Here is a 10,987-nt window from a genome sequence, read left to right as displayed (position 1 = left end):
ACGCCATACCCTCCAAGAGCTCTTACGGGCTTCATAAGGACGCGACTTAGAGAAGGGAGGGAAGCGCTCCAGACGCAGCGCTCCATGGCCCTCCCTCCAGCACCTCGAAAATCTAAGATTCTTCTCTGAGGTAACTCCGCAGCAAGAAAAACTACATCAAACATGGCGCCGCCAGCCTCTCCAGGCTCAGCTACCATCTTCTCGGTAGTTCCAGAGGCGGGCGAGTGCATCACGCATGCGCGGCCCAGGCGCCTCCGGCACGCCTGCGCGACCGCATCGCCTCCCCCGCCCCTCTTGCCGCCGCCGCTGCTGCAGCTGCACTGACGGCGGTTGCCCGCGCCTCAGGTGAGTGAGCGCCTCCGCCAGGCCCGCGGGGAACGCGCGGCGTGGCACGCGGGGGCGTTGCTCCTTTGCCCTGCTCCTTCCCCGCATCATCTCCGCGGCTCGGCGAGGCCCTGGGGGCCGGTAGTGCCTGCCTCCTTCGGGCCCCCGGGGCCCTCTGCCCCGCCCCGCCCGCTGGACCTGGGTCAGCCGGGCTTCCCTCGGCCGCTCCCCGCGCCTAGCCCTCCCGCAGAGCGTGCGGGCAGCAAGAGAGCCTCGCTCCGGGCTCAACACCCTGGGTCACAGGGACGCCCCCCGCAGGTGCGAGCCCCTCTCTCGCTCTGGCTCTGCAGGCGGCAGAGCTCGGTGGGCCGCGGGGTTGCTCATCCATCTACCTGGCCCGCCCCAAGAGCCCAGATGCTTGGAAGAGGGGCCGTGGGCACCTCTTGCACCTGTGCGGTCCCAAAGCAGCAGAGGGGATTCTCTAACGGGACCTTACAATGACCCTGCCGGGGAGAGGCTTCTTAGCCCCACTTAACAGCCGAGGAAACTGAGGCACAGGAAGGTGAAGTGCCGTGCCCAAGGTCAGGCAGCTGACAAGTGGCAGGGTCAGCTCTCTACCCAGGGTCTAGGGCTCTTAGGCCAGTGAGGTTGGAATTTGATCTCGTACCTTTGAAATATTTTTGAAATCACTTATCTCTGAAGTTGCTCTCGAACGTCATGAAAGTAGGCTGCACAGAGAAGATTTTCTTGTCGGAGTACAGTTGAGGTGTTACTGTAATAATAATAGTGTTATCAATATAAGAGCTAACGTTCTTCCAGTGCTCGCTGTGTGCCGGCTATCTTGCTAAGCGTTTTATTAAGATAACCTCGAATAACACCTCGGCGTTTCCCAATTCAAACCTTTCCCCCTTCCTTTTCATGAAGCCTTTTTTTTTTTTTTTTTCCCCTCTGCAGAGCTGGCCTCCCTATCACAGGTAGACCAGGAGCCCCTTGGTTTAGGAGGCAGGGAAGCTCTCCTTTGGTGGTTTACTGACAGAACAAGAGTGAGCCTTTCCTGCCGTCATCCAGATTTCCCCCTATTATCCTGGCCCTCTGGGGATATTATTAGCCTTCCTTTCCTGGCTGCCAAGAGAGCAGGACTGGGCTGACTGGGCTAGTTGGGCGGGCTGGACTTGGAGGTGACAGAGCAGATTTGGCTAGAACTCACCTCTTTCCGGAGCTTTCTGGCTCTGCCCCAAGGTTGGGCTTGAACATTTCAGTATTTAAGAAAGTAAGAGGCCGGGCGCGGTGGCTCACGCCTGTAATCCCAGCACTTTGGGAGGCCGAGGCGGGTGGATCACGAGGTCAACAGATCGAGACCACCCTGGTCAACATGGTGAAACCCCGTCTCTACTAAAAATACAAAAAATTAGCTGGGCATGGTGGCTCGTGCCTGTAATCCCAGCTACTCAGGAGGCTGAGGCAGGAGAATTGCCTGAACCCAGGAGGCGGAGGTTGCGGTGAGCCGAGATCGCGCCATTGCACTCCAGCCTGGGCAACAAGAGCGAAACTCTGTCTCAAAAAAAAAAAAAAAAAAGAAAGAAAGAAAGTAAGAAGAGAGAGAACATTGATAGAGTGGTGCTGATTTTAAGAAGCCTCCCATGATTTAAAGTTCCAAATGAACAACTACAAAATTATGTGAATGTTTCTCCCCCAAAATAACTAGCTGAAACTGTCTTTTTTCTCCCTTAGCAAATCCTCCTCCACATTTCAAAGGCTCCACTAGATCACCACCTTCTCTGTGAAGCCTTCCCTGCTTGATTTTCCCAATTAGAATTACACGTTCACAAAACAGGGTCTTAGCCTGCAGACTTCGAGCCCCTTGAGGGTATGGGCCATCTTTGTAGCTCCGAATACCCGGCTCACAGTCCTTGGTAAGGACTTAGTGAATTTCCACCACCCCTTTTCTTTTTCTTTTTCTTTTCTTTTTTTTTTTTTTTGAGACGGAGTTTCGCTCTTGTTACCCAGGCTGGAGTGCAATGGCGCGATCTCGGCTCACCGCAACCTCCGCCTCCTGGGTTCAGGCAATTCTCCTGCCTTAGCCTCCTGGGTAGCTGGGATTACAGGCACGTGCCACCATGCCCAGCTGATTTTTAGTATTTTTAGTAGAGACGGGGTTTCACCATGTTGACCAGGATGGTCTCGATCTCTTGACCTTGTGATCCACCCGCCTCGGCCTCCCAAAGTGCTGGGATTATAGGCTTGAGCCACCGCGCCCGGCCCCCACTGCCCCTTTTCATTACTCAAAGGGTGGTGTTCTTCTGCTCTCTTTTGTTCCTCCTTCCTGCCCTTCAGTGTCTCTTTGCTTGTCCCTTCCTTTAGATTCAACTTGTCATCACCATTTACCACTCAGAGGCCTCCATCCACCTTGTTGTTTTTGAAAACTTAAAGAGTCTTGCATCAAAAAATCTGTTTGTGTTACTCAAAGGTGTGCTCACAATTAAGCTGCTTTTGTTTTATTCTTCTTCTTATTATTATTATTTTTAGACAGAGTTTTGCTCTTGCCCAGGTTGGAGTGCAGTGGTGCAATATCAGCTCACTGCAACCTCTGCCTCCTGGGTTCAAGTGATTCTCCTGCCTCAGCCTCCCAAGTAGCTGGGATTACAGGCACCTGCCACCATGCCTAGCTAATGTTTTGTATTTTTAGTAGAGACTGGATTTCACCATGTTGGCCAGGCTGGTCTTGAACTCCTGACTTTAGGTGATCCACCCACCTTGGCCTTTCAGAGTGCTGGGGTTACAGGGTGAGCCACCCAGCCTGGTTACTTTTGTTTTATTCTAAATTGTTACTTTTGAAGAGGGAGAATGCCTGTTTATTCCCAAGAGTGGAGTTGGTTTATGCTGTTTCGGTGTGCAGGGCAGTTTTCATTTGTGTGTTGCAGTAGGATAGCCTGAAGCTTACACCCCATTAAGTCTGTCCCTAAATGCATGAGAGATCCATTTTTACATTCTTTTGTCTTCTGTGGCTGACTGCTCCTGGTGGTATCAAAGTAATCACAATTTTTACTGTATATCATTAGATGGTATTTATAATAATAAATATTCAAAAGGGTCCTTTGGGAGGCAGCAGATATGTGCATAGATTCTCTATCTAAATAAAGCTTCTTAAAGAGTTTTTCCAAATAATTTTCTGTGAATATATTGACTGAGTAAGACATGGATGTATGATGCTGGATAGTAGAAGATTCACAGTTGAATGAAACAGGTTCCTGTTGAAAGAGCTTACTAGCTAATTGGGAAACATCGTATCTAACTGCACTAAAATAAAGTCTAAAAATTCCTATATTAATGTTACAAGCAAAGCAATATTCGACTATAACGGAATAAGATATTCCTACATGGGATGTTTCATAAAATTGTATGTTATTCAAGCCGAAAAGGAGCATTGAGTCATTAAGTCCAACCTTCTCACTTTTGTAGACATCATCCTGAGAATTAAACTTGTTCAAGGTCACAGAACTGGGGCTACAAGTTGAAATTCGAGACTTTTTAGCCATTAAAGGTTTATCAGTGTTTCTTCTCAGTGAATTCATCCTTAAAGACATTAACCAGCAATTCTAAGATTCCATTTATGTTTTTAGAACAGGGGTGGGGGAAGACATACAAAAACATGATTCATGTCTTCAAGGAGGCTATGGTCTGTTGGGGAAGAGTAAAGCACCGTTCTCTAATGTTGAAGCCTGTGTACATATAATTGTTAAATTGTATGGTAAAGGGACTAATTGTATCATGGGAGTTGGGGAAAGGGGGCAAGAAGGTTCAGTATGAGTTCTTGTGGTGAGACCACTTTGGGCTTTGACTTTCTGGGCTTTGACAGGTGGATAGGGTCAGAATTCATCAAAAGGACAAGGAAAACATTTTGAATCGGGGGTGATAAAACAGACAAGATAGCAATGGCTGCCATGGTTAAGGGATAGTAAAAAAAAAAAATTTGGCTTGGCTGGCTTAGAGCAGTAGTTCTCAACCCTTAGTGTGCACCAGCATCACCTGGAGAGCTTATTAAAACCCATATTCCTGGGATTGACCTTCAGAGTTTCTGATTCGTTATCTCTGGAGTGGAATCCAAGAATTTGCAGTTCTAACAAGTTCCCAGATGATATGGATGCTGCTGGTCTAAGGATCACGCTTTGAGAACTACTTGATTAGAAGGTTGAGAAGCTAGAGTCAGAAACTGTCAAGTAACTTGTTCCAAAAAAGTGTGTGTGTGTGAGGTGTGGAGGTATACTTATATAGGAGAGTTCAGGAAAGATATTTACCAATCTCTAATGGTCGTCACTTCTGGGAGTGGGATTTAGGGGTTTGGGGAATTTACTTTTTTACCTTTCTATATTATTTTTTGCATTATGCATATAATGCTTTTGTGTTTTAAAAAGGAAAGAAAAGAATCTTTTTTGAAGATACGTACTAAAATATTTATGGAATTTAAAAAAAGAGCTTGCTAAAGTAATCTAGTGTCATAGAACAAACATTTTTAGAGTGTCTGCTATATGCCAGATGCTGCTAGCTTCTGGAAATACAAAGCCTTTGCTAAAGCTTGCAGGCTAGTGATGGTGATTGAGATGGGCAGGAAACAACTTTACTTAGTGTCATGTAAGCTTCCTGAGAGCAGGGACCAGGGTCTAGTTCTGTGCTTGGCCGATAATTGGCACTTAGTAGATGATGAATGAATGAGCAAATCCAGGTAAGAAGTGAAGACGGAAGGAAGGAAAAAAAGGCCAAATGAGAGATTCTGGAAGAAAACGGACAAGCTTGGATAGAAATGGTAAAGGGAAGGGGTGCATTAAAGAGAACTTTCAAGTACAAAGATTGATAACATTTTGGGTTTACTGCAGGCTGGATGTCAAATTGTTTATTCTGAAAGATGCCGCCCCCCCCTTCTTCTTTAATAGCTCTTGAAAATAGTACACAAAAACTTAGCTGGCTTGATTATGGATATTTACCAGGTTTCAGGGCTTTCTTTGGTAAATGAATTTTTAAAAATCTCAATGCTAATTCTATAAAACTAATGTATAATATTTACCTACAATTGTGCTCTCATTTATGTAAAATTAACTGATATATGGAGGATGTTTTAAATGTACACAAAAATGGTTAGTATTATGTCTTTTACTTTCATCTCTTCAGTGAAAGGGCCAGTAGTTTACTCAAAGTTCTGTGATATTTCTTATAGTACCTAACAGAATTTGACATATTATCAGTCGTAAATAAAAATTTGTTGGCTGGGCATGGTGGCTCACACTTGTAACCCTAGCACTTTGGGAAGCCAAGGCAGGCGGATCATGAGGTCAGGAGTTTGAGACCAGCCTGGCCAACATTGCGAAATCCCATCTTTACTAAAAATACAAAAATTAGCCAGATGTGGTGGCATGCACCTGTAGTCCCAGCTACTTGGGAGGCTGAGGCAGGAGAATCGTTTGATTGTGGTGAGCTGAGATCACAGCATTGTACTCCAGCCTGGGCAACAAGAGCAAGACTCCATCTCAAAAAAAAAAAAAAATTTTTTTTTTGTTGATGGCCGAGTGGGATGCAATTTGGAGGAATACGGCTTCTTTGCATTTTTATTTTTTTTAGAGATGGGGTTTCACCACGTTGGCCAGGCTGGTCTCAAACTCCTGACCTCAGGTGATCTGCCTGCCTCAGCCTCCCAAAGTGCTGGGATTACAAGCATGAGCCACCACTGAAGATTAATTTTTTAAGTACAGTGGTGGCTTCTGCTGGGTTTTAGCTATATAGCACTTGACAATAACCGCCTTACCACCTAAAAGTACCCATGGTCTACAGTCTGGGGTTTTCAAGTAAAATTCTGGATATAGCTGCTCTTCATACTTAATTTTATTACTTACTAAGTTTTTCTATTGCAAGTTTTGTAGTATGTTTTTAAAAGATGCTGCTGTTTTTAGTTTTGGGGCAATAGCTATCATTTTGGGGGTACCACTAGTGTGATGGCCTAAAAAATCATAAACCCAGTAAATCAGAGTAAGGAAAATTATATGTAACTCAGAAAAACAACATGAAATTGCTTCCTTTTTTTTTCCCCCCGAGACGAAGTATTGCTCTGTCGCCAGGCTGGAGTGCAGTGGCGCAATCTTTCAGCTCACTGCAACCTTCACCTCTTGGGTTCAAGCTATTCTCCTGCCTCAGCCTCTCGAGTAGCTGGGACTACAGGTGTGTACCACCATGCCCAGCTAATTTTTGTATTTTTTTTTTTTTTTGAGACGGAGTTTCGCTCGTTACCCAGGCTGGAGTGCAATGGCGCGATCTCGGCTCACTGCAACCTCCGCCTCCTGGGCTCAGGCAATTCTCCTGCCTCAGCCTCCTAAGTAGCTGGGATTACAGGCACACGCCACCACGCCCAGCTAGTTTTTTGTATTTTTAGTAGAGACGGGGTTTCACAATGTTGACCAGGATGGTCTCGATCTCTCGACCTCGTGATCCACCCGCCTCAGCCTCCCAAAGTGCTGGGATTACAGGCTTGAGCCACCGCGCCCGGCTATTTTTGTATTTTTAATAGAGATGGGGTTTCACCATGTTGGCCAGGATGGTCTCGATCTCTTGACTTTGTGATCCACCCGCCTTGGCCTCCCAAAGTGCTGGGATTACAGGCGTGTGCCACTGCGCCTGGCCTTCCCATTTCTAATGATAATTTAAGATTAGAAATCAGGCCAGTCTCTGTAATCCCAGCTACTTGCAGGCTGAGGTGGGAAGATCACTTGAGCCCAGAAGTTTGAGACCAGCCTGGGCAGTATAGTGAGACTCTTGCTCACTATATTCTGGAAAGATTACCAGATGACAATTAATCATCATCTGGTAATCTTTCCAGAAATCATACGTGCTTTCCAAACAGATCCAGTTGTTTATTTAAAATGACAGTTTTGTCCTTATGGTGCTTCTATATTTATTTATTTATTTATTTATTTTTGGGAAAAGTGCTTCTTACAAAATGGCAGCTGCAAAATACAGAGACCTCTGGAACAATTATTTGTTTTTGCTTAAAGTGAAAGAATGGGTGGGATCCAAGGAATCAGTGCAGTAGATGGACAAACCAGAAGCATCCCTTAGTTGTTTTCAGGAATCCGAGCAACAAAACACAAAGGTAAAATTTCCAGTCAAGGAATTCTTCCAAAAACAACTTTAGCTAGTCTCAGGGATTCCCAAGACCTCTCCTTCAGTGGAAAGCTATGACTTATTACAGCAAACCCATTACTCCCACTACAATAAACACTTTAGAACAGAGTTTTGGATGACATCTGTTTAGTTGCACACAAGTAATACTATTGGGGAACCAGAACCAGGTGTGAATGTGTTGAGATTTCTACTGTTTTGCATGATAGTGCTTGTATGTATGTGTGTGTGTATATATATATATATATATATATATATAGTTTTTTTTTTTTTTTTGAGATGCAGTTTTGCTCTTGTTGCCCAGGCTGGAGTGCAGTGGCGCGATCTTGGCTCACCACAACCTCTGCTTCCCAGGTTCAAGGGATTCTCCTGCCTAAGCCTCCCGAGTAGATGGGATTACAGGCTTGTACTACCACACCTGGCTAATTTTGTATTTTTAGTAGAGACAGGGTTTCTCCACGTTGGTCAAGCTGGTCTCGAACTTCTGACCTCAGGTGATCAACCCACCTCGGCCTCTGAAAGTGCTGGGATTATAGGAGTGAGCCACCACGCCTGGCCAGTGATTCTGTATTTTTAAAGCTGAATTTTCTTTTATGGATACAACTTGACTGCTTTTTTTTTTTTTTTTTTGAGATGAAGTCTTGCTCTGTCACCCAGGTTGTAGTGCAGTGGCAGGCTCTTGGCTCACTGCAGCCTCTGCCTCCTGGGTTCAAGCAATTCTCCTGCTTCAGCCTCCCAAGTAGCTGGGAAGTAGCTGGGATTATAGGTGCACGCCACCACACCTGGCTAATTTTTATATTTTTAGTAGAGATGGAGTTTCTCCATGTTAGCCAGGCTGGTCTTGAACTCCTGCTTTGGCCTCCCAAAGTGCTAGGAGAAAGTGTTGCTTTTAAGTCATTGTGTTGAGATGGGTTTAACCAGGGTGTTCACTAAAATATAACTTTGGGTGATCAGTCCACAGGGTATATTGCATTTCCAATACCTCAAATAGGTACAAGTCTCATATTAAAGTAGTAATGATAGTAATGATACATACATTTTATATGGGGCTTTTCAACTTTCAGAACTCTTTTTTTTTTTTTTTTTTTGAGACAGAGTCTCGCTCTCTTGTCCAAGCTGGAATGCAGTGCCACAGTCTTGGTTCACTGCAACCTCCATCCCCTGAGTTCAAGCAATTCTCATGCCTCAGTCTCCTAAGTAGCTGAAACTACAGGTGACCGCGACCATGCTCAGCTAATTTTTTTTTTTTTTTCTTTTTTTGAGATGGAGTTTCGCTCTTGTTACCCAGGCTGGAGTGCAATGGCGTGATCTTGGCTCACCGCAACCTCCGCCTCCTGGGTTCAGGCAATTCTCCTGCCTCAGCCTCCTGAGTAGCTGGGATTACAGGCACGCGCCACCATGCCCAGCTAATTTTTTGTATTTTTAGTAGAGACGGGGTTTTGCTATGTTGACCAGGATGATCTCGATCTCTTGACTTTGTGATCCACCCGCCTTGGCCTCCCAAAGTGCTGGGATTACAGGCGTGAGCCACTGCTCCCGGCCCCTAATTTTTTGTATTTTTAGTGGAGATGCGCTTTCGGCATGTTGGCCAGGCTGGTCTCAAACTCCTGACCTCAAGTGATCTGCCCACCTCAGCCTCCCAAAATGCTGGGATTATAGGCATAAGCCACCATGACCAGCCAATTTTAAGAATTCTTTTACGGTAACATCCTGGTAAGCGCCAGTAACCTAACTTGAGAAAATACATTAGAAGAATTAATTATCAGGTGGCATCAAGTGGGGAAAATTGGTTATAGAGGTCAGGACGCAGATTGCTCAGGTTCAGATCCTTGCTCTGCTGCTTGCTAGCTGTGTGATCTTTGGCAAATTACAAAACCTTATCTGAGCCTCACTTTCTTCATCTGTAAAATGGGCTGGATTACAGTACCTAGCTAAATATGTTGGGAAGCAAAATGAAATAATAAATAGATGAAGTGCTTTAAATGACACATTTGTTTCAGTTGATAAATTTAAAAAAAAGAAAAAAAATGGATAAAGTGCTTGTCATGGTACCTGGCATAGTGTAAGCGCTCAATAAATTTGGCTAGTATGAGTATTATATATTGCATATTAGGGCTCTTGTTTGTCCTTTACTTCGCTCAGGCTAACTTAAAGTACAGATTGTTTTCAGGGATTCAGCCTTACAGCTGGCAGGAACCCGGAGCCATCTAAGAGCACACCCCGGGCCTTTGCCAGTGGTAGTGTCCTGAGTTGCCTTCAGGAGTGGAAGGCAGGGGGTTGTGCTTCTGCTTTTAGAGTTACTTTCCTATGACTCCTGTGTTAAAACCTCCACTGGCTGGTGGATGTCTGGGATTAACAAGAAGTCTCCTACATGGGGGTTGCTTTGTTCTAGCAGTTATTTATACCAGGATAATTCTATCCATATACATATGGATAGAATTAATATATAGGACAGACTCAGATTCCCAGTTTGGTAGTCTCTACAAACTTCTCATTTACCATCTGCTGCCAGAACCCGGGAGCGACACAACAGGAAGGTGGGCCTATCGCAGGGGTCACTGCCCTTCAGGAAAATATGAGGAATGTGAATGGCCCTTATCCAGGCCTGAGAATGAGCAGGGGTACTTGCTGTTACAGTGAGGATCTGTGAGCATATGAGCTACTCCAGCAGCTGCCTGTGATTCCTCCCTACCCCTTAGCTTCTGTAGATAGGGTGATAGCATCTCTGAGCGTATTTCTTCTGGCGAAGATCTACCTGGACTTTCCTTTATGCAGTGAAAAATCTCAGTGAGCTGTATTTTTTTTTTTTTTTTTTTTTTGAGACGGAGTTTCGCTCTTGTTACCCAGGCTGGAGTGCAATGGTGCGGTCTTGGCTCACCACAACTTCCGTCTCCTGGGTTCAGGCAATTCTCCTGCCTCAGCCTCCTGAGTAGCTGGGATTACAAGCACACGCCACCATGCCCAGCTAATTTTTTGTATTTTTAGTAGAGACAGGGTTTCACCATGTTGACCAAGATGGTCTCGATCTCTTCACCTCGTGATCCACCCACCTCGGCCTCCCAAAGTGCTGGGATTACAGGCTTGAGCCACCGCGCCCGGCCCAGTGAGCTGTATTTTTAAAAGACATTGTTTCTTCTGTGGAGCTGGGTGGTTTGATTTGTTTATCTTGCTTCCTGGGGGATTCTCCTGAGATCCTTTGCTTTCCTAAGGGCCCCCAGGAGACAGCCATAGAACCAACATCCATTACCCTAGACACTTGACAGATGTTTAAGTCAGTAGTTTTATGATAGATTAATTCAGCCTTTAACCCTGAGGAAACCTAAAAGAGCCATGTCATCAGCTAATTGTGCATCTTCTAGACTGAAGTATGGAATTTAGCCCAGTACTCTGGGATCTCTTTCAGAGCTGAGCTCAGAATCCACATGCTAACTCCTGCTCCACACATAGCTGGCTGTGTGAATTCAGGCAAATCACTTAAATTTTCTGGACCTTTTTTCTGGTT

The 10,987-nt window shown here is 45.3% G+C and overlaps 1 protein-coding gene across 4 annotated transcripts in view; it reads left to right on the top strand.

Moving 5' to 3' along the window:
• The first annotated feature begins 266 nt into the window (after positions 1-266).
• The window catches only part of NDRG3 (NDRG family member 3), a 91,242-nt gene continuing 80,521 nt past the window's right edge, over positions 267-10,987 (top strand). For all 4 annotated transcript variants that reach the window (XM_074406491.1, XM_074406492.1, XM_039479568.2 and 1 more), the window contains exon 1: positions 267-345. The gene's annotated coding sequence lies outside the window, so the exon portion shown is untranslated. The remainder of the gene's footprint in view (positions 346-10,987) is intronic.

The sequence above is a fragment of the Saimiri boliviensis genome, chromosome 9, assembly GCF_048565385.1.
Source record: "Saimiri boliviensis isolate mSaiBol1 chromosome 9, mSaiBol1.pri, whole genome shotgun sequence".
Classification (NCBI taxonomy): Eukaryota; Metazoa; Chordata; class Mammalia; order Primates; family Cebidae; genus Saimiri; species Saimiri boliviensis.
The sequence above is the reverse complement of the archived record's forward strand: the minus strand, read 5'-3'. Positions and strand labels throughout refer to the sequence as shown.